The sequence below is a fragment of the Corvus hawaiiensis genome, chromosome 2, assembly GCF_020740725.1.
Source record: "Corvus hawaiiensis isolate bCorHaw1 chromosome 2, bCorHaw1.pri.cur, whole genome shotgun sequence".
NCBI classification, from domain to species: domain Eukaryota; kingdom Metazoa; phylum Chordata; class Aves; order Passeriformes; family Corvidae; genus Corvus; species Corvus hawaiiensis.
The window spans coordinates 67,477,781-67,498,402 of record NC_063214.1 but is presented as its reverse complement, the minus strand read 5'-3'; the positions used below and the strand labels follow the sequence as shown (position 1 = coordinate 67,498,402).

Here is a 20,622-nt window from a genome sequence, read left to right as displayed (position 1 = left end):
CATCAATTAAAACTGTTCAGCATTCTAAAATCTAGAATGAAAAAATCACCTATATCTTCATGAAAATATATCTGAAATAATGACCACATCTTAATGAAAAGTAGAATCTAGAATAACAATATTTTCTCCATTGACAGAAAATATTGAAAATAAATTGTTTTCCAGTATGGAAGCATCCCTGCTCCTCTAGTCCAGTTCCAATCAGCACTATTGACTCAGCCTAGTAAGACACTCACTCTGTCTGGTGGATATGTCCTTGTCCTCACTGGAATTCTGGTTTTTGGATATAGCAGTTTCACCTCATCTCAGCTTTCTATACTATCTGACAAGCATGTTCACCTGAGAAGGTAGCTACTGTTTTACTACTTATTGTTTTCTAAATTAGAGAGATTAAACCTTGAATACCTTACTTAGCATGCAGCCATGGATCTATCTCTTTGGTCATTCATTGGATACTAAAGGACTTTCTAACATGTTCTGATTTTCTGCCCCAAATAAGTGACATTAGTGTGAGTTTGGAAAGAATTATGCAACAAAGCTCATTTATAGCTCTGTTTTCCTTCCAGGAAGATGTGGTGAAGGTCTCACTTACATGAGCAGTCTGTTTGGATAGGTTTCATGCTGTGATGCCATACCACTCACCAGTCACTTTCCTCATACTTCCAATTATTCATTCACCTTCAGAATACCTTGTTTTTGTGCTTCCCTAGAAACAAGTAGAGGGCACTGGAATGCAAAGGGACATTAAATAGCATGAGCATACACACACTTTTCCTGTAGTTTGACTTCAGTTAATGGGAAAACCAGTAATAGCTTCAGGAAAGATTTTGTCTTTTCCTTCCAAATAAGTTGCATAATGGTGTGTATTCTCTGGAATTCTGAGTTCCAGCATTGAAGTCAGCTATTTATCAGAATATGTATAGGATGTAATCAGTTATTTTCTGTGAAAATTATAGAAGGAAAGCAAGGAAGGGAATTTTTGCAGTTCTGAACTTGTGTGGATGCCACTCCTAGGTACCATATCCAGAATTAGCCAAAAAACAGAAAGGAAATTCCACAAGGAAGTGAGAGACTTTGCGTAATATTGTATACAGAAAAATATCCTTATATTTCTGAGAAAGGATGCTTTCTGCTGCTAGTTTAATACTCATTTGCATTACATAAACAATTTACTCAAAGGAATAAAGAAGACCTAAAAAAATGACCAAACTTTTATACTCATTGGAATGGATGTACCTCAATTTCTTAATTTTAGCTATATCAAGAGACAATGAATGAAAAATTTGCAATGATATATTGGATAAACAGGTGAGTTTATGTCAAGTATTATGATTTAAATAAGTGGATTTATGTTATCCATGTGGAAATTGTTTCTCACAAGGTTTAAAGAAATGTTCTAACAGAAATTCATTAAATGCATCATAAAATACTGCTATTTCAGAAATAGGGCTTCAAGCTTTCCTATTTGTCCCGGTTGCACCTGGGATAGAGTTTGTTTCTTCTCAGTAGCTGGCACAGTGTTGTGTTTTGATTCAGAATGATAATAATGTTGATAACATTAATGTTGATTTTGTTTTTTGCTAAATTGTGTTTATCCTAAGTCAAAGGCTTTTTTTTTTTTTTTTTGTGTGTGTGTGTGTTTCATGTTCTGTCAGTGAAAAGGTACACCTAAGAAAAGCTGGAGAGAGCATTGCTGGGATGGTTGACCTGCATTGGCCACACCACAGCAGGTTATGTCCAGTATATGAACCGGGGAAGTTACCCAGAAGGTTGGTCAATTTAGGTTTAGGAATGTGGTCTGGCATTGGTCAGTGGGTCAGTGTATCACCTGCTTGATTTTTTTTCTATCCCCTTTCATTATTACTATTATTACTATTTACTATTATTACATATTAGTTTGTTTTTCATTATTAAACTGTTCTTATCTCAACCTACAAGTTTTATTTTTAATTCTGCTCCCCATTCCACGGGGCGAAGAGGGTAGAGAGGGAGTGTTGAGTGAGCAGCTCTGTGGTGCTTATTACCAGCTGGGCTTAAACCCTGACATTACTGAGGAGTCAAAAGCCTTCCAAATAGACTAGCTGCAGATTTGGTAAAATTATCTCAAACTAGATATAAGATAAACATTTTTGACTATGAGGGGAGTGAAACACTGGAACAGGTTTCCCAGACATGTGGTAGATGTCCCATCCATGAAAACATTCAATACCATGGACAGGACTCTTAAGAAATCTGTTTGAAGATGTCCCTGCGTCTTGCAGGGGGTTTGGACTAGATGGCCTTTAAAGGTCCCTCCCTATCTAGATCATTCTATGATTCTGTGGTTTTATACTCTTTCTGTGTACTTTCATTTTACTTTATTCAATTTTTCTTTATCCCTAGCCCCATAAATTGCCTCTTTTTTCCTCAGAAATAAATTTGGAGCCAAGAAATACTAACATGGAGGGCAGTCTACCTACAGAGAACAGAGTTCTGTATTGCCTCAAGCTTTCCTGTTTACAAATATATGTCACACAAAATACCATTCTCTACTCAATTGGTCACATTCCACTGGTGAGTCTCTTCCATTTTACTACTTTGCTCTGCAAGTTTCATTCATTGAGATATCACTTATCACTGAAATGAGTAAAATACTGCACAAGTTATTTGCTCTGGGGATTGATGACTAAGCCATTTGGATTCGTTGGTTAACCCTTGGAGCAGTATATACATGTGGTGGGTTGTCGCAGTGGTGTTGGATGGTATAGTGCCGCAACCTTCCCAAAAGTGCCTCCAAGGAGGAAGCCGCTCGGTGCAGCCACCACGCTTGCACACACACGTACACACACACACCGGAGAGCTGGCAAAACAGTCCGGTGGTGAATGAGCAGCAAGGGTCTTCACATGGGGTTCCACGAAAGACATTTACTGCATCCTCATGTAAGGCTCCAGAGAAGTAGGGGCAGAACAATGTGGGGTCCAGGGTTATGTAGGGGATGGAGAGAGCATCAGGGACAAATGATCTGAGGTCACAGGGGCGGTACAAAGGCGGGACTAGGGAATGGGAGCCAATGGGGAAGCTCTGGGCGCGTATAAGGTAACAAGGGTTGTAGCGGCCAACAGAGCCAACCAGGGGAGCAGAACTGGGGTACATTAACATAACAGAGCAGAGCACTCTGGGGGAAGCTTTTTCAGTCACCATAAACTGGAAAGGAACCTAGGAGTTGTCCCACCATAGGACTCCCTTCACTCCTTGTCCAGCAGGCGCACTGGCCCCCAGAGTGGGTTATACTGTGTAAAGCAGTGGGGTCTGGGTAGATCAGTGGGCTCACAAGATGTGGGAAAGCAGAATGAGATCTATACATCAGAGGTCAAAAAAAACCCTAGGAGGTTTTCAAAAGGATGCAGAAGACACTTCACATTATCCATTTCAAGGTAAACCACTGAAAGCTTTTAAAGTAGATTGATTAGGAAATATTAAAACTCTAAAGGATTCTAGAACTGTGGAAGCTTCAAGAATCAGTAAAAAACCAATACTGTTACAAGATGATGTTTAGCAAACAGATTCCTGTGAGTCAGAGCTCATTACCTGAAGCTGTGGCAACCTAAGAAAATGGAAGATATGTCATTGGTAAGTTCATATGATGATGTTTAAGCTACGTGGTCAGATCAGCTTGCTTGAGTTTTTTTGTCAGACAAATGATCTCTACACTGTGTGCCTTGTTCTGGTGTAAAGTTACAAATAGCTGTGTTTTCGACAACTGGTCACAGAGACACTTGCGTAAGGATAAGATAATTACTGATGAGCTCAGAAAACAGCTATTTTAAGTGCAGGGGAATTAATGAACAAAAACCTGATATGTCTGCGTTTCTTGAACACTTGTTTTAGAGTAGTGAATCAGGAGACAAAGTCACCATACTCATTAAAGTATATTTTTTCTGAACATTCTTTTTTAATAAATAAAATATTTCCAGCTCTATACTAGTTAAAATATCTGGAGGAGTATCTGGGGATGCAGTTATTTCTCCACAGCACAATGAAATAAAAGTTAAACAATAAGCAATAGGTGCTGGCATGCACCTCTCAACAGAGATCTGGATAAATACACAAAGAAATGATTACAGGCAGTGTCACTGTCATTTTTCAAGCTGTATTGCACTGAATAATACACAATGAAAAGGAAAAGAAATTATTTCCCTCTGTGATCCCATAGTCAGCAGATATTTTGTTGATCTAGTACCAGTTAGACAAAAAGGTGTTTGATCTTACATGAGCACGCCCCCAAAGGCCTTTAATCAGTCATTAATGCTGATGACATTTTCACTGACCTGCTAGAATCCTTTAACTCTTTGTAGACAACATTTTGTGACATATCCATCCTCCCAATTAAATCTGATGATCACTTGGTTGAGTGAATATCCTCAGGAGCAAAGGGAAAAAGTGTTCTCCATTGTCTTTTAATATAGAGATCATGGTGACGGCCACATGACACTTAATTAGCAAAATACTGAGTGGAATGCATTTTGTAATTTAGCTTGCAAATGACCTTTATATTACAGAAGTCGGTGATGTGTGGGTTAGTACGGCACTAAATGTGTCAGAAGAACTAGAGTGAGATGAAATATTGCATTTTAGACTGGTAAAGATTTACAAAAATAAATTCATGATAGAAGTATAATTTTGTACTTCTACCTCTCCTGAATGTTTTAAAGGCAAGCGTCTTCATTTGTCAGTCATAGAATTATTTTTTTCTTGTGGCATGTGTACAAAGCAAGAAAGAAATTCTGTATCATTTAGAAAATTCACTAAAACTAGAAACCGAGGGTGAGATATTTAGGTATCTTTATTAAACAATCTCTGAGGCTTTCAGGAAGAAAAGCTCTGGTGTACTGTATCTCCTTGTGGGTTTATGTGTAAATCTTTCTGAAGTGTAAACAGACTAGGCGTAGGATGACTTATTTTGACCACAATCCTCAGCAACTCCACATGCTGTGCAGACAAAGATTTTGAAAGGTTCAGTGTTAGTTATTAAGGAGACAGATGGGATTTGCAGCCAGCCTGCACTCCAGATAACCTTATAACAATGGTGCCGAGAGTTGAAGTTACTAGGCTTGCATAGTTTTACAGCTATGGAAGTGAACAACAGGTGTCATCTGGCACCATTCTGAGCCAAACCAAACAGAAATTTAAGCAGTTTTTCTTCACAAGGCTAGATATAACATCCTGATAGTTCTGGAGATGGCTGTTCTCCATCTTGCAGGTTTTATACCAGAATGTATACTGGCATGGAGATGTGCAAAGAAACCACTGCCTTCCACAACTACATAGTAAAAAGGAAATTAGACATACCTAAGTTTTTATAGGTTTTCTATTTCTATTTCCATTACCATTGCAGGGATGTAGAGACAGATAATAAAGGGGGAATAAAGGTCCTCTCTATCCAATTGACATTTTCACAGCTATGGATGACCTTTCTACTCTTCAGTTAGTATTTTCAGACCACCTTGCCCCACATTGTCTTGTCAAAGTCAGAACTGAAACTGGAAAAACAAGATTCCCAAAGCCAGGTTATAAATCTAGGCACAACATGTCTGTTTTATTGAAGGTAGTGCTGTAAGCTGTCTCCTGTCCTCATGTCTGCCAAGTTCAATGGGATGAGAGCCAGACAGTAGACACTAATGAGTGCCAGACCTTGACAATGAAGACAATTAAGTGTATCGAGAAAAGTAAGGAAAGCACAGAAGTTTTAAATATGAGAAGAAAACAGAAAATTTTTTCCAGATGTTAGTGTATGAGGTACTGAACTTCCACATTATACTGTGTGCTCAGGAGAGAGCAAAGATCATGGCTCAGGGAAGCATCACCTTCTAGTCAGTCATTCACTGGTGCCCATAGAAATATTTTCTTCTCTAGTCTGTTCTCCTTTCTTCATGATGCCTCTGCGCAAGTGTGAGAATCTACCAGGTGCAATGCAGTAGAAGGTGGTGCTCAACAGAACATGAATTTTTACCTCAGTTCCACTTTTTCCTGTTAATGACCATGACATACAGTTACCATAATGCCTTAAATGTCTTCTCCACTGCTAGCCTTAGGCATTTGACACAACAGGGTGTGGGGTATGACTGTCACCCTAACCTCACCTCCAGGCTGCATTATGACCATAGAAATGCTCACTAGGCCTTGGCCTTGACAAACATCATCCAAGCTAAGCTCCTCTTGCACTTACCAGAAACATGCTCTGTTTCCCAGAACTTATGTTGTCCTGTGGCCTCCTATTTTTTTTAACAAGTGGGCAGGAAAATTTATTTTTCTTACCTGAATAACAACTTGAGTGGAACATTTTTGTTATTGAAATTTCAAGGAAAGTTACTGACCCAAATTACATCCAGGATGGAAAATTACTACGCTTTGAACCAACTCTCTTGTGACCCTATAAACAGTGGTCCTCAGTTATTACAGCTGGTTAGGGGTCAGTAGCTCTGACCGAGGAATCTGCTACTGGTCAGGAGAGATGGTCCCAAAAGGAATCGCCTTCCCGAGGCCCGGTGTCTTCCCTCAGCTGCTGGCAGGAGGTCCCGTGCAGAAGCTGTCAGCTCTTTAGTGATTATCAGCTCGTGATTCCAGCTCAGCTCTGCAGGGCAGCCTCTAGGCCAGACCAGGGAGAGAGACGAGAGGCTCGTGTGGCTGGTTCCGCACGAGGCAGCTTTATTGATCCGTACTCCGGCGAAGGGGAGCCAGGGACAGGCAGCTCTCTGCCTGCGCAGGGGGCTAGCTTTATAGGGATACAGGGGGTGGGTGTCAGAGGGTAAAGGCCAATGGGTTACAAAGGATCTGCATAGGGTCTCCCAGAGGATTCCGGGTCTATCTTCTTCTCGCCATAACTGCAGAGTAGCTGCCTTCCCAGGGGGGTCCTGCTGGGAGATTTCTCAATCTCCTTATCTCAGCAGACGTCTCTCCAGGGCACTGGTTGGGCATACCCTACACTCAGCGAGACTCAGCAGGCTCTGACCAGCAAACTCCCTCTTATTGGGACACCTCTCAGAGCCAGCAAACTCTCAAGTTTGCTATACTTGAAGGACCGCCACCAAAAGCCAATGATGGAGCCTGGGCTATCTCCACTCCTCGAGGCTCAATCCTTCATTCACTGCAAAGATAAAAAGGAAATTTTTCACAGGTATATATACACCTTGGATATACTCTTTAGATCTCTGTGTGTGCATGTGCATATGCTATAGCAAATGTATTATGAGTGTTGCTCTCTTAGCTTTCTTAAGTATGTTTGATTTGTAAGTAAATTAGGTTTAGAAGTGAGTTACTGTTGTGCTTACAGTAAATTCTATAGAATCTTTTGTTAAGGCTATTGTCTGAGTGCTCTTAAGTTTAAATTCTCTTAAAACCTTAAGCCTAAACCGTTGGTCAAGCCCAGGACTAAATTTGGAGAGGGGTCCACTCTGAACCTGGTGACTCAACAGAAGAGTCTGCCTTATTTCTTTTTATCCTTACCCTTTCCCAGCTTTACCCTTTTCCCTCCCTAACCTCCATGTAGATAATTTTAGCTTGATTTTAGTCTGATTTTTCTCTGTGTACTGTAACAATTTTGTAAGTAGTAGAGTGAACAACAGTAGCAGACTTGCCAACAACTTTTGTCAGCTTTCAGTTTTATACTAAACCTCCTTTTGCCAACACCTTTGCTGGTGATTCTTTGAGTGACCTGAAAGACTCATTTCTGACAAAGGATCACAGAGAGCAGGCAATTTGAAAAAGAAAAAAAATAGAAAAGCCAATCTCATCACATGTCAATGACAAGGAAGAGGAGAAAAGGGATTTGGTTGTCCCAGTTATATTGAAATTAGGCTATCAGTTCTGGTGATGGGAGGTCTACCCAAGCCTTGTCTGTTTAAGTGTCTGTCAAGCATAGTATGAAACACACATATGCACAAGTATATGACCCTGCTGGAGCTTCTGAATGTCTTCTCAGCATGATGTGCAAATGCTGCTATGCTCTGTTAATCTAAATCTGTGTAAAGTATAAGAAAAGTAATGTTCCATATATTGCAGTAATAGACGTATGATCTGAATCTTGAATTCAACCCATTCTATGAAATATATAACTATTATCTTGGGTATTTTCAAAGTCATAGGAAAGATGATGAAGAATAAAAGGGATCTGCAGGGGGTTTTGTATATCTTCTTAATTTGGAAATGGAAAAGAACAGTCTAACAGCTATCTTTTGCAAAATTATCATAAGAGGGTTCTAGTTTCTTTAGCTTAGTTATCAAATTGTCTGGTTTGAATCTTTTTAACTTAATCAGTATGCAGAAGCAACATAGCACTTTGGTGTGTCTACCCCAGGAATGACTTCTAGATGCCATTGCATTATAAATCATTAAAAAACCACTAAGTTCATAATGACCCTTACATTAAACTCACTGAATAGATTATAGTACATTTAATGGCCCATGCCCGCCCTTTTTTTTTTTTTCAGTGACACTTAGAGTTGGAGAGTTATTATTTACGCAGTTTTCTTTATATATAAGTGGATTGTATTGCTTTTCACCTTGTATGTTCATGGCTTTGAGTAGCAGCTTTTTGTAGGTTTTCTTTGTAAAGGATAAAAGTGCACCCTCCCCATCATTATTTCTCCTTTGAGTTCTCCGAAAAAAAAAAAGCTTTCAAACACTCTCCTGTCCCTCTAAACATAAAGACAACAAAGAACAAGATGAAAATACAGCAACTCCCTTCCCCCAATACTAGCTTTCCCTTCCTTCGGTAAACCCTAGTGGTTTGAACTATCATTAAAAGGAATTTGGTTTTTTTCTACTTTAAGCCTTCCCTATTAAATGAGAGTTCCGCAGATCACAGAGCTACAAGTCAGTTGCAGAATATATGTTGTGGTAAGTAGAATTAACCTCTTGACCTTAAGTTCTCCTCTCCTGGGATGCACACAGATATTTTCTAACCATGAAGAAGTTTTTACATGCAAACAAAGCGTGGCTTTTTGCCACTATTTCTGATTGAAAGTTGAGCTAGTAGTCCACATAATTCAAGTTCTTAGGCTATTTTAGCTGTATTTAGTGAAATTAAAGTTGCACATTTCTACTAAATATCTGTCCTTTCAAGGGCAAAAATGCATCCACAGTTATGCATCCACCCCCTTTTGACTTGGGAAAATGAAATGCTGCATTTATATTAAAAACCAGACTTGTTGTACTTCTTCCTTAGTTCTTATAAAGGTGTATTTGCAAGCGGCTGCATGCATTTCTTCATGTTTTCCTTTTTTAAAAAAAACCGTATACACATGATTTTTCAGAAAATGGCTGGAAATGAAGCTCTGGCTGTCAAAACCAAAAACAGTAACAGAGAAGAAATTATTTGACTAGTTCTGTTAGGAATGGTTCTGCAAAATCTGAAATTCAGCTGAATGCAATAAAGCTTGACAATACTTTGAACCTGTCATAATAAAGCCAAAATATTTCAGAAGAAAAATTTGTTATGTTTCCTAGAAGTGGAAGCAACAATATATTGAATAACATATGCAAATAAAAACTATATTGTTATTGATAGCATTAGGACCAAGAATGAACACCTTACACTGTAAATGACCACCTATGTCTATTTATCATGAATGTTTTAGGTTGATTATGCAGCAAAGACAACAGTGGTTTAAGTTTTGTGTGTAATTAAAAATTTTTTTCTCTGATGAGTGAGAAAGAAAGCGGTAAAATTTGATAATAGTTTCCAGGATAATTTTCTGGCCAATTTAGAGAAGAATGACTTGCTAATTTCCCATTGATATATGGGAAATTTTGTAAATTGTGTAACCAAACTAATTTTTATAATTCTCCTGAGAAGGTGTCTGTGTGTTACCCTTTATTTCACTGTTTCAGATGAAGGTAGAAGAAATAAAGAGATTTATTCAGATAACAACTTTTAGCTTGTAAGAAATACTTTTAATTTTCTTTAAAAAAATAAAATCAATTGACTTAGAAAAGCATTAGACCTTATTGTGTGAAACACATTGTTTTGCCAAGACAGATGGACGTATGAATCTCTGGGGAGTTTGCATGTTTTACATTTTACAGTAATGGTTATCTTACTTGTGGACATAACTACAGAAACAAAATCTCTCAGACTGTGCTGGTACAAGAGGACACAATTTGTACTTCTGCAAAATTATGATACAGTATTTTGGTTCCTCACTGTAGAATTAGAAACTTTAGAAAAGTGGCATATTTGTACATCTGCTGGGAAGATATATATATATTTCAAGCAACCAATTTTTCTAGAATAGGTAAATCCTGAAATGTCTTTGGGCTCTTCAATGTATTACTCACTCGTACTCCAAAAGGCCTTAATTACTGTACAGAAAGAGTAAAATATTGCTCTTGTAGAATGGTTGTAACTAGTGACCTCTTAATCCAGTCAACGGGTCTTAACAATTTACTGTGCTAACTCTGTCACGTTACTTCTATAAGAACATGTTCTTAGTTCATGAGAATGAAAAGTAATCTAACTTCAGCCTCTAATGAATGACTTGAACCAGCTTACTGTTGTTCTGTAACAATGTTTCTAAACATTTTCTATTATTCTTTGTAATGTTTTGTGACTTAGTAAGCTTCTGCAGCTTGATTGTGAAAAGGTTTTTTCTTAATTTTTTGGTTTTTTAGAGTGTCCCACAACGACATGAAGGGATGATTTTTACATTGTATTAGTATATATGAAATTTCTTAAGAAAGGAGAAAATCCCTATCAAGATATGGATGAATATATTTAACAAAAAAAAAAAAAATTATACAGTGTAATTAAAGAAAGGTAAAGAGACATTTTCCTCAGGTGAAACTATCTGGTTTTAGGCCAGTCAAGCAACATTAGAGAGATAGTTCATTGCTTATACATTTCTGCAGTAAAAAAAATTAATTAAATTTGTTGCACTGTTTTCAATAGCCTCACTTTGTCTCTCTCAGGGAAAACATGGGATGGTTTCCTCTGCTAAGACCAGTGAAAGCACAGGAGAAAGGAAGCTCACCTGGGAAGATTGTCTCTTATGAGCACAAAGAGCATCTGTGCAGGTAATACATACATATGTACTTTAAGGAATTCTGCCATTTGGCGTTGGTAGCACAGCAGATGTGAGACTTAATGAGAAATTTGAACAGGAAGAAGCAATTGTTTCCACAAATTCTTACTTTACCGTAAGGGGAGAAACCATAAGAAAGCATCAAGTCTCAGACCGGAACATATATTTCTATTCTCAGGAGACTGAAAGCAGAAATCATCTATATCAATAAGACTGAGTAACTTGAAAAACTAAAGATATGGGGTTTTCTTTAATTCCAGATAATGAGATGCCATTGAACTTAAAACAATGGTGGTTTCTGACAAGAAAAACCCACTAAATTTAAAATGTGTGTCAATAATTATAGTAAGTAGCTTGCAAGAAAGAGACATCTGTATTTCTCTGTCAGACTTCTTGCTTATGAACATTAAAGACAAAAATATGTGTCCATTAAAATTTATTAAAGTTATATACATACAATTATAAATATTTTATTACATAAATATTTATTATATTTCTGAAATAGGGGATCAGTTACTGCTTCTTTTTTCTTTAAAGGGAAAAAACCTGGTTGTATCATTAATGCAACATATACATCCCCCGTTCTAAATTGGATGTTGAATGATTGTTGTCTTTTCTGAGCTCTCAGGATAGTCTCATAGGTTTTATTCTACACTTCTGATTCAGTAATTTTCTTGTCTGGTTTGCCTAAATTTTATCATTCTATCTGGCCTATTGACTACTTTGTAATAAGAACGGCTTTGAAATTTGAGACAGACAATCCACCTTTTGTAATCCTTTCCTAAAGAAAAGCTGAAGCATCTGAAAGCAGGAAGGCATAAGACCCAGCTCTCACTGCCAGTTTGTAGCCATTTGGAGCCAGATAGATTAGACAAGCTGTTCACATATGATAAATTCAAAGTGTCAGACTTGATGTTGATGTACAGAATAATTTTGTGACGTAGAATACTTGGTGCAGACGTGACAGATGCAAAGTATGACAACAAGGTCCATGGCATCTCTGAGATGCCTTGAGCTGGAGGTGTTACTTCTCCTTTCCCATAAATCTGGTTTTGTTTAAGAATCATGGGCATAGAGAAAACTGTCCTGAGACATTATGTACTCAAGAATAATGTCTCTTGTTGCAGCAGCCTTTTTTCATATCACCTTCTATCTTCTTTTTGCTATTAGAATTTTATGTAGCATTTAAAATTTCTTTTCATATAAACTTTCTATTTTACTTATTCTTTTAATGGTATTTGTTGTATATTTGGGTAATCTGGATCTTAATCTTTTGTCAAACATTTCAGCCTATGATAAATCCACTTTAAAGGGTTTTTTTCACACTCAGTGACAGAAATCTGAATTAGACTTCCCATTTTTTCTAGACTTTCTTTCAACTTAAACTTATTTGAAACATGGTTTTGGAGTTTTAGATACTAGAACTCTCAATAATGTTATCAAGTATTTAAAAAAAAAAATCTTCCTTCTGATATTTGTCTTGTTTCTCAAAAATTTTATTTTCTTTCTCTTTCTACATATAAGCTTGAGTTTAATCCTTTTATCCTCATTCTTCTATAAATCTAATCCATTCAAGATTTTTTTTTTTTTGCTGCTCATATATACTCACCATGGGAACCGTTTTATCACTAAATGGTCTAAGCTTTTCTAAGCATTATATGTCAATGTGTTACATGTCTGTATTTTCTTTGTAACATCAAGTTCACATGTCACTCTGACCTGTGTGTCAGCCCCCAGCTTTATTTAATTGTTCTAAAGGCTGTGTTGACGCCAGAGACGGTAAGATGCTTACAAGATGAAATTATGGTAATGTTCTATTTGTAAGTTAAGTGCTGTTGAGGTAAAATAAAGGTAACACTGAACAAGCAAAACAATATATTGCAATTATGTTACAGGATCAATTCAGCTTCCACTGAATATAGGACATGCGAGGTGAAAAGGTACACTTGTCTTTTCTGTTCAGCATTGGTTTTCACAAGATTTGTAATTCAGCTTCCTGCCAAGCCAAGAAAATTGTGAACATGAGAGCAAATGAGTACAGATTTTACTTTCTGAAAATGATTTTGTGATTTTCATAAAACAAAAGAATGCTAAATGTGTATCTTGCTTGCTCTTGTATACAGGTATCCAATAATTTCTAAATGCTGCTTAGAAATTCAGGTCTCATAAAAGAGCAGTATTTAGCTGACCCATCTTTAGTAGTTATAGCTGTACATCTTCTCACATTGTTTTTTATAACATGAAAAATTCTAATTGGTTTTTTTAGGTTAAAATAAGAGTTTCACAGTAACTTTCATAGAAAGGCACAAAAATTAATTTCTGGGCATAGGGCAGCGATATGGGATACACATCATAAAGTCACCCCAAGACAGTAACAAATCCCTAACTTTGAAATTACAGCTTGTGTAACTGTTTCACATTTTCATAAATGTTTTCAAAATTCCTTTCTCATTTTCAGTTCTTAAATAAACAACATTCAGGCTGCTGAAGCTAATTCCTCTTCATGTGTGTTGCGTAGTTTCACATTCTGACCAAAACAATTAATAATCATTTTTTGCTTCTCTTCCTTTACAAACATTACACATATCCTCACGAAGAGACATAAAGGCAGTTTTAACGTGTTTCGTTCATCCTGCTCTGCATGTAGATGTTACATTTCGCTGGGTTCCTTATTTGGAGTGCATAACATTCTATACCTTTCCTTCCTTGTTTCCCTCTACCTTTCTTGTTTCAACCTCACTTCTGGTGTTATGCTGTATTTTGACTGAATGAAAAAGGAGAACTGTAAGACAGGGGGTGTACTCTGCTGAGTGTTAGGTATAACATAATGTAAAGCAGTAAATATTAAAGAAGCATTCACGAGGAAGAGCACAGAAGCAAATAAAGATATACATATACTTCTCTGTCTGGATCTAATTCTAAAATGAAAACTGGTAGGTCCAAAGCAGAAAGTTAAACCTGTAAAACTATTTACCTCTTTGTATACAGGATACAGATTATGTAGACTTCAGCATATGTGGTGTGTACATTCCTTTAATATTTCTTTTCATCACTGTAGATAAATGAATAATTATATTACTTTTATGACTGTATGACTATTCAGTAGATATTTATGCCACATGAACCTGTATACCTACTTAGAATAAAGGAAGAAATAAGTTAGTGGAGAAAATAACAACAACAACAAAAGTAAAATGCATAAATTGCCTCTTGACGCAAGGGTAATTTCTGCTTGGATAAAATGCAAATTTTATCCAAGCAACAAAAAAAGGGTCTCATTTATTTTTACATTTTATATTTTTAAGACAAAAAAAGGAAACAATAATATATCAAGAAGGCATGACACTTTCAATTTCAGATTACAAAAATATCCTAAAATAATTATAAATGCTGATACTGGGGAAGTGGCTGACACAGCAGGAGGCTTTGCTACCTTTCTGCAGGACCTTGATCGACTGGAGAATTGGGCAGAGAGAAAACTGATGAGATTCAACAAGGGCAGACATAGAGTCCTGCACCTAGGGAGCAATAACCCCAAGTACCAGCACAGGCTGGGGGCTGACCTACTGGAGAGCAGCTCTGCAGGGAAGGGCCTAGGAGTACCGGTGGATGACAAGTTGACTATGAGCTGGTAGTACCGTTGTGGCCAGGAGGACCTGTGGTATCCTGGGGTGCATCAGGAGAACTGTGGCCAGCACGTCAAGGGAGGTGATCCTCCCTCTCTACTCGGGCCTCTGTATGGCCACATCTGGAGTGCTGTGTCCAGTTCTGGTCTACACAGTTCAAAGAAGACAAGGAGCTACAGGAGAGGGTCCAGCAGAGGTTACAAAGATGATGAGAGTTCTGGAGCATCTCTCCTATGAGGAGAGACTGTAAGAGCTGGGCCTGTTCAGTCTGGAGAAGAGAAGCCTGAGAGGGGATCTCATTAATGGATATAAATATCTCAAAGGCGGGTGCCAAGAGGATGGTGCCAGACCCTTTTCAGTGGTGTCCAGCCATAAGACAATGAGTAAGAACCTTGAATTGAAACACTGAGAGTTCCATCTCTACATGAGAAAGAACTTCTCTGCTTTGAAGGTGGCAGAACACTGGAACAGACTGCTCAGGGAGGTCGTGGAGTCTCCCTCCCTAGAGATATACAGAACCCACCTGGACACGCTTCTGTGTCACCTGCTCTAGGTGACCCTGCCTTGGCAGGGTGTTGGACTGGATAAACTCCACAGGTTCTTTCCAACCCTAAAAATTCTGTGATTCTGTGAATTATATTTTAGTTACTTTTTCTTGCCTTCTTTATATTCTCCTGGATGTCCAGGAAAAGTATTACAAATAAATCATTCTTTTTGATGTATTCCATAACAAAAAGAGACAACTTGTAGCACTCTAATACAACCACAACCAGATAAAAGTTCTCGTAACACAACTTTAAATTTCATTTTGCTTTTTATATTCTATTTATTTCAGATATATTTGCAGCATTTAAAAGCAAATGCAACTTGCAAATGAAAGTGGTTGCCAAGTCCAAAGAAATATATTGCTGCTTTATAAGAGCTGTTAACTTTTCAGAATTGGTTGACATGACTGGGTCCTAAGGGTAAAAAAGGTAACACAGACACTAAAAGAAAAGAAAGAGTAGAAATGCTAAACATTCTGGGGGGTGTGTTAAGATCATTCATAAAATAGATTGTTTAAAGGACGTTTTATTATTATCTTATTAAACTAGCACACTGTTTATGTGAATATATGGTACATTGTATAAAAGCATAATAAAATTGCAATGGACCAGATAGCTGTGATGGAATGAATATTGCTTCAGTGGTGCATGCCAACTTATGGAATGCTAATGCCAGCTGAAGTAACATTTTTTGGTTCAGTGAGTTAGGCTATCAACATCCTGGAAGCTATCTCAGTGAACACACTTTTTGTCTGTTTCGGGGTTCAAAATATCATGGACTAAGGAAATATTTGCATGCATGCTAAGTATTGGATCTAAGAAAACATCCGCCTCCTTTTCTTTTTTTTTCTTCATTTTGTTTTCTAAATTTTTATTGCGTACAGAATCTAACATTTCAGTTGTAGAATTCAAATGTGAACTATTGAAAGAATTGCTGTAAGTATAATGTAGAAAAGTGGGTCTTTCAGGGTCATTGCTTATTCCTTTGCATTGATTTCTGGTGGGTTTGTGGGATTCTTGGTTTGGGTTTGGGGTGGGTGTGTGGGGGCTTTAACATGTATGCTTAAGTGCTCCTCATTTTGACATTCTGTTTTGGTTTTTTGAGTGGGTACAGGGACTTTCTACCCATCATTAACAATAAGGCCTTGAGGAATATCTGCAGGAAGATATGGCATGATAACTGGCATATATGATTCAAATATGAGTCAGAAACTGTATGCCTGTGCTAGTGGATATCTTTTTAGCTCGGGTGTAGTTCTGTACTGTTTAGATTACACTGTACCTGAACAGTTTGACTCCTCAAGAGAGGAGCTATAGTTACATGCATCTAATGCAGAATTGGTATTAATTTCATCTGTTTTGTTTTTGTAATGGTTTTAAATTAAGAATTTCTGCTCCGCAAACATTTAGAAAATTGAGCACCAAGAAATGGCCAATGTGGACAATGCCGCTGTTATTTTTTGAGTGCAAAGCCACAGATTGTTTAGCCTCCTTTCACTCACTGCCCAACCGTCTGTGTGATGACTTCATTTATCTGCATCAAATTGTGCTGTGCAAATGGAGAAAAAAAATTATGAATCCCAACAGGAACATTCAATGAGATTTTAATTCCTAGCCAGTCCACAAGCCTGACAAACTTTGATGCTAAATGAAAAAAGGAAAAGAAGCTAAAAAACCCAACCAACCAAATAAAATAATCAAACCCCAACCATTCAACCAAAAAAAAAGAAAAATGTCCATAAATATCTGTTTTTCTAGGAAACTTCTGTAAAATTGAAAAAAAAAAATTTCCCAGACACATGTTTGATTTGAAGTGGAGAGAGGACAATTGCATTTAATATAGCCTTCAACAGAATTTTTATAAGTGTTTCTATCTGAGAGTGTGTCCCAGTGTTTTCTCATTCTGGTACTTTCTTCATGTTTGAGAGAGTTTTAAAACAAGTCTGCTACAAACATAAGCAAAAATGCCCAGAAACTTAGTTTTAAAAAATTTTACATAGTACAGTTTTATAAATTCTGGTGCTTTTATGGTTGTTGGGGACTTTTTGTTGTTTTGGGGCTGTTTTAATTAATTTATTTATTTATTTTAATAATAGTAGATTCTTAGCAGTTTTAGGAGTATATCTCCTCTAGGAATTTAGTCATTTATGCTCCCTATTCATTATTTATTTTAAAATATAACCTCATTCTATCCATTAGAAACTGATGTATACATATTTAAGATGAAAATTTTCCCTTGGAATGAGATATGTAAGGTTTTAAACACTTCTTGCTGTATAAAGGTAATTTGGAATTCAACAGAACAACACTAAATTCTGTATATTACTGTTGTTTTCAGGAACAATATATGACTCCAGAGAAAAAGTATCATAAATTATAGAAATTATATATTTATGAATTAGACCATATTTTTTGCACATATTGTTGATATTGTACTTGAATTATGACCATAACCTAAAATTACTTGAATTATGACCCTAACCTACAATTACTTGAATTAAAAAACCAGCAGGTTGGAACAGGAAGCAACAATATGGAAGATGGGCGTTTATTGACCATTAACCTTTTCATATATTTTAGAATAAAGGATCTGGAAAACATAAATTGAGTAATCTTACCTTGGTAACATAGCCTACTAAGGGCAATGGCACTATTTTTACGATTTTATCTCGGCTTTTTTTGCTTCTAAACATCTGAAATTTTAAAATTAATGTTAAAAGGATGGCAGTGTTCATCACTGTCAGATCATGACTGCCAACATAACAGGGAACTTATTAACCAGTGGCAGACAATTGAGTAATTTTTTCTCCATGGTGAAGATAGTGATACGTAGTGATCAAGTCACCTTTTTATCTATTCAGTAAGCTGAAAATTTTGAATTTTTAACTGTCATTATAAAACCTTTTTGCAAGATTGTGAATAATTTCTGTATACATCCTTTTAACTTCTCTTAGTCTATTAGCATTTTTCTCCTAGTGGACACCAGAATGGTAGAAAATATTCAAGTAGCAGTTTTATGTGGTCTAGATTCCGTCCTCTTTGGTCAAATGTCTTTCTTTTCAAAACAAATCTGAGGCTTATTGTCAAATCATTTTGTCTTGAAATTGCCTTGAAATCTACGATGATGTACAAAAACATACATCACTGTTTTCCGCATCCATTTTTTGACTATTAATATCACCTACATTCATTGTTTCAATACATATTATTTTAGCTGCTTTAAAGGAACTGAAGTTTGTAAACTCTGGAGTAGCTTAACTGTGAATGCTGAGGAGGTAGTTGCTGTCAAGTTTCAGGTACCTCTTTATGTATGTACAGGAAGATATGTAGGCTAGGATTCATTAAATATTACTCTAAGTGTTAGAAAATGAAATAATAATCATAGAAGCTATTCATTTTGGGCTACTTTTCAAAGTCAGAAGGATGAGTTGTCTCTAAAACATGCTTCAACTGACCTATGTTAAACACCTAAACTACATTATGAAAAGAATTGCTCACTGGAGGCCTCTGATCTCCAGGGATTAGAAAATGAGGCTAGGTTAACTAGTTCAGTCATAGACACCTATGACATGGAGAGTCAGAAAAAGAATTTGAAACTCGACTTGAGATCTTACTCCTTAATAGATAGGTGTTATAAATTTCACATATTTGGAACTAGGCCAATATTTTAATTGGTTCTTAGGACAAAAGGACAGTTAACTGGGTCTTTTCCTTATTCCCTATATTTCAGGAAAAAATACCTTAGAAGAGGTTCATGGAATAATATGCATGTGTAATATGTAGTATGAATTTTATATACCAGTTTTCTATTTGATTCATACTCTCTGTGTGTTTTGGAGCATAAACTGATCCTGGTGATTTGTCTGATGGATACTATCTGACCTGAAAATAGCAATATAAATATTAGAAGCATTGTTGCAGTGGGGATCCTGCAACACGCATATATCAAACCAGGAGTCCCGTGGAAAGGAAATATATACGGACAGACAGATTCTTGATAGTTGTTTCAGAGAGATGTTTATTTCTCCAGCCGCATGGCCGGGGCTCTGCCGAGGAACTGTTCCAGTCACGGGACCAAGGGTCCTTCTGCCCGCGCAGGGAACACAAACCAACCAATGGGAACAAGGCTGAGCAGGGACAGGGAAGCCCCGTGTCTGTGCCCTCAGGGCCCCTCTCCCAGGGCTACACGGCAGGGGAGGGACCCCAACAAAGCATCTCACATAAATGTGCTTGAATTTATCCAAGTGTGGTCACACATTATTTTAGCTGCAGCTGTCTTTCACTTACAACTTCCTGTATTAATTACGTGTGTTTTATATGTTTAATGTTCTGTCTCCATCATGGTAGACCTACATATTACAGCTGACATTTAAAGCAAACTCCCAATTCCTTGGTTAGTGCAGCTTATTAATATAACTGCCTCAGACATTTTGCTTCTTTTTATCCAATGTCCAAATACCCTTTATTTTTGTTTGTTTACTCCAATAATATCTTTTATTTAAAAGCCAAGTAGGTTTCATAATATTTCTTACAGGAAAACTTCAGTTTAGTTTAGTTTTTGAGCGAATTTCAACCTGTTCTTTGTTCATTAAAATAAATTATAAATTCATACATGAGCTCTCACTAGAAGTAAAAGCCAAGCAGATGTTGAGTTGAATGACACATCTGTTGGCTTGAGAAGAAATTATATATATGCCAAATTGGATTTGCCCTTTATTTTTCTTAGGAGACTGAATCTCAAAACTGAAGCAGGCACAACATAACAGGGAAAATTATGGCTTTTAAGTCTAGTTCCATTGTAAATCCATATCTTAATGATAATATTTTGCATATTTTTAATTGCATTAAAAAACATTTCGCTTAGACATGAACTGTACATCAAGATACATGACTGGGCTTGCAAAAATTATCATTGGATATATTCAGTGACATATTAACAGTCAGTGTAAAAATATAGAATTTCTTCATGTCCTCAAGCAAATCTATTTTAGTGAGCAATATAGGAATTAAAATCAGTTTATAATTAGATAACTAAACATTTTACTATTATGAAATAAATGGCTTAATCTATTTCTGACCAGGAAATAGTACTAAACCCAGTATAATTTCTAAATGAAATAAAATTTTACACTGGAAAGAACTGAGCAGGCAGATTATAACAGAAACCTCCCCACACATTCAAATCATAAAAGGCATAAGGGTTATTGAGGGTGACATAAGAATAACGTTTATTCAAATGTTCTGAAAAAGATCATGTTATAGAGATGATAATACATTTAAAACATTCAATAATGAAACATCTTAATAACAGTTATTAGTGAAAGGAAATGTGCAGAAGTTTGTAATACAGGAGCAAAGAGACACTGAATGAAATTGAAAAGCAACAAATTTGA

General features: G+C 36.7%; 1 long non-coding RNA gene across 1 annotated transcript in view; it reads left to right on the top strand.

Annotated features, from left to right (window-relative positions):
* Window positions 1–1,659: 1,659 nt before the first annotated feature.
* LOC125336760 overlaps window positions 1,660–20,622 on the top strand; it is a 46,304-nt gene continuing 27,341 nt past the window's right edge. The window contains exons 1-3 of the long non-coding RNA XR_007207842.1: window positions 1,660–1,769; window positions 2,411–2,553; window positions 10,946–11,050. This is a non-coding gene — a long non-coding RNA (uncharacterized LOC125336760). The remainder of the gene's footprint in view (window positions 1,770–2,410; window positions 2,554–10,945; window positions 11,051–20,622) is intronic.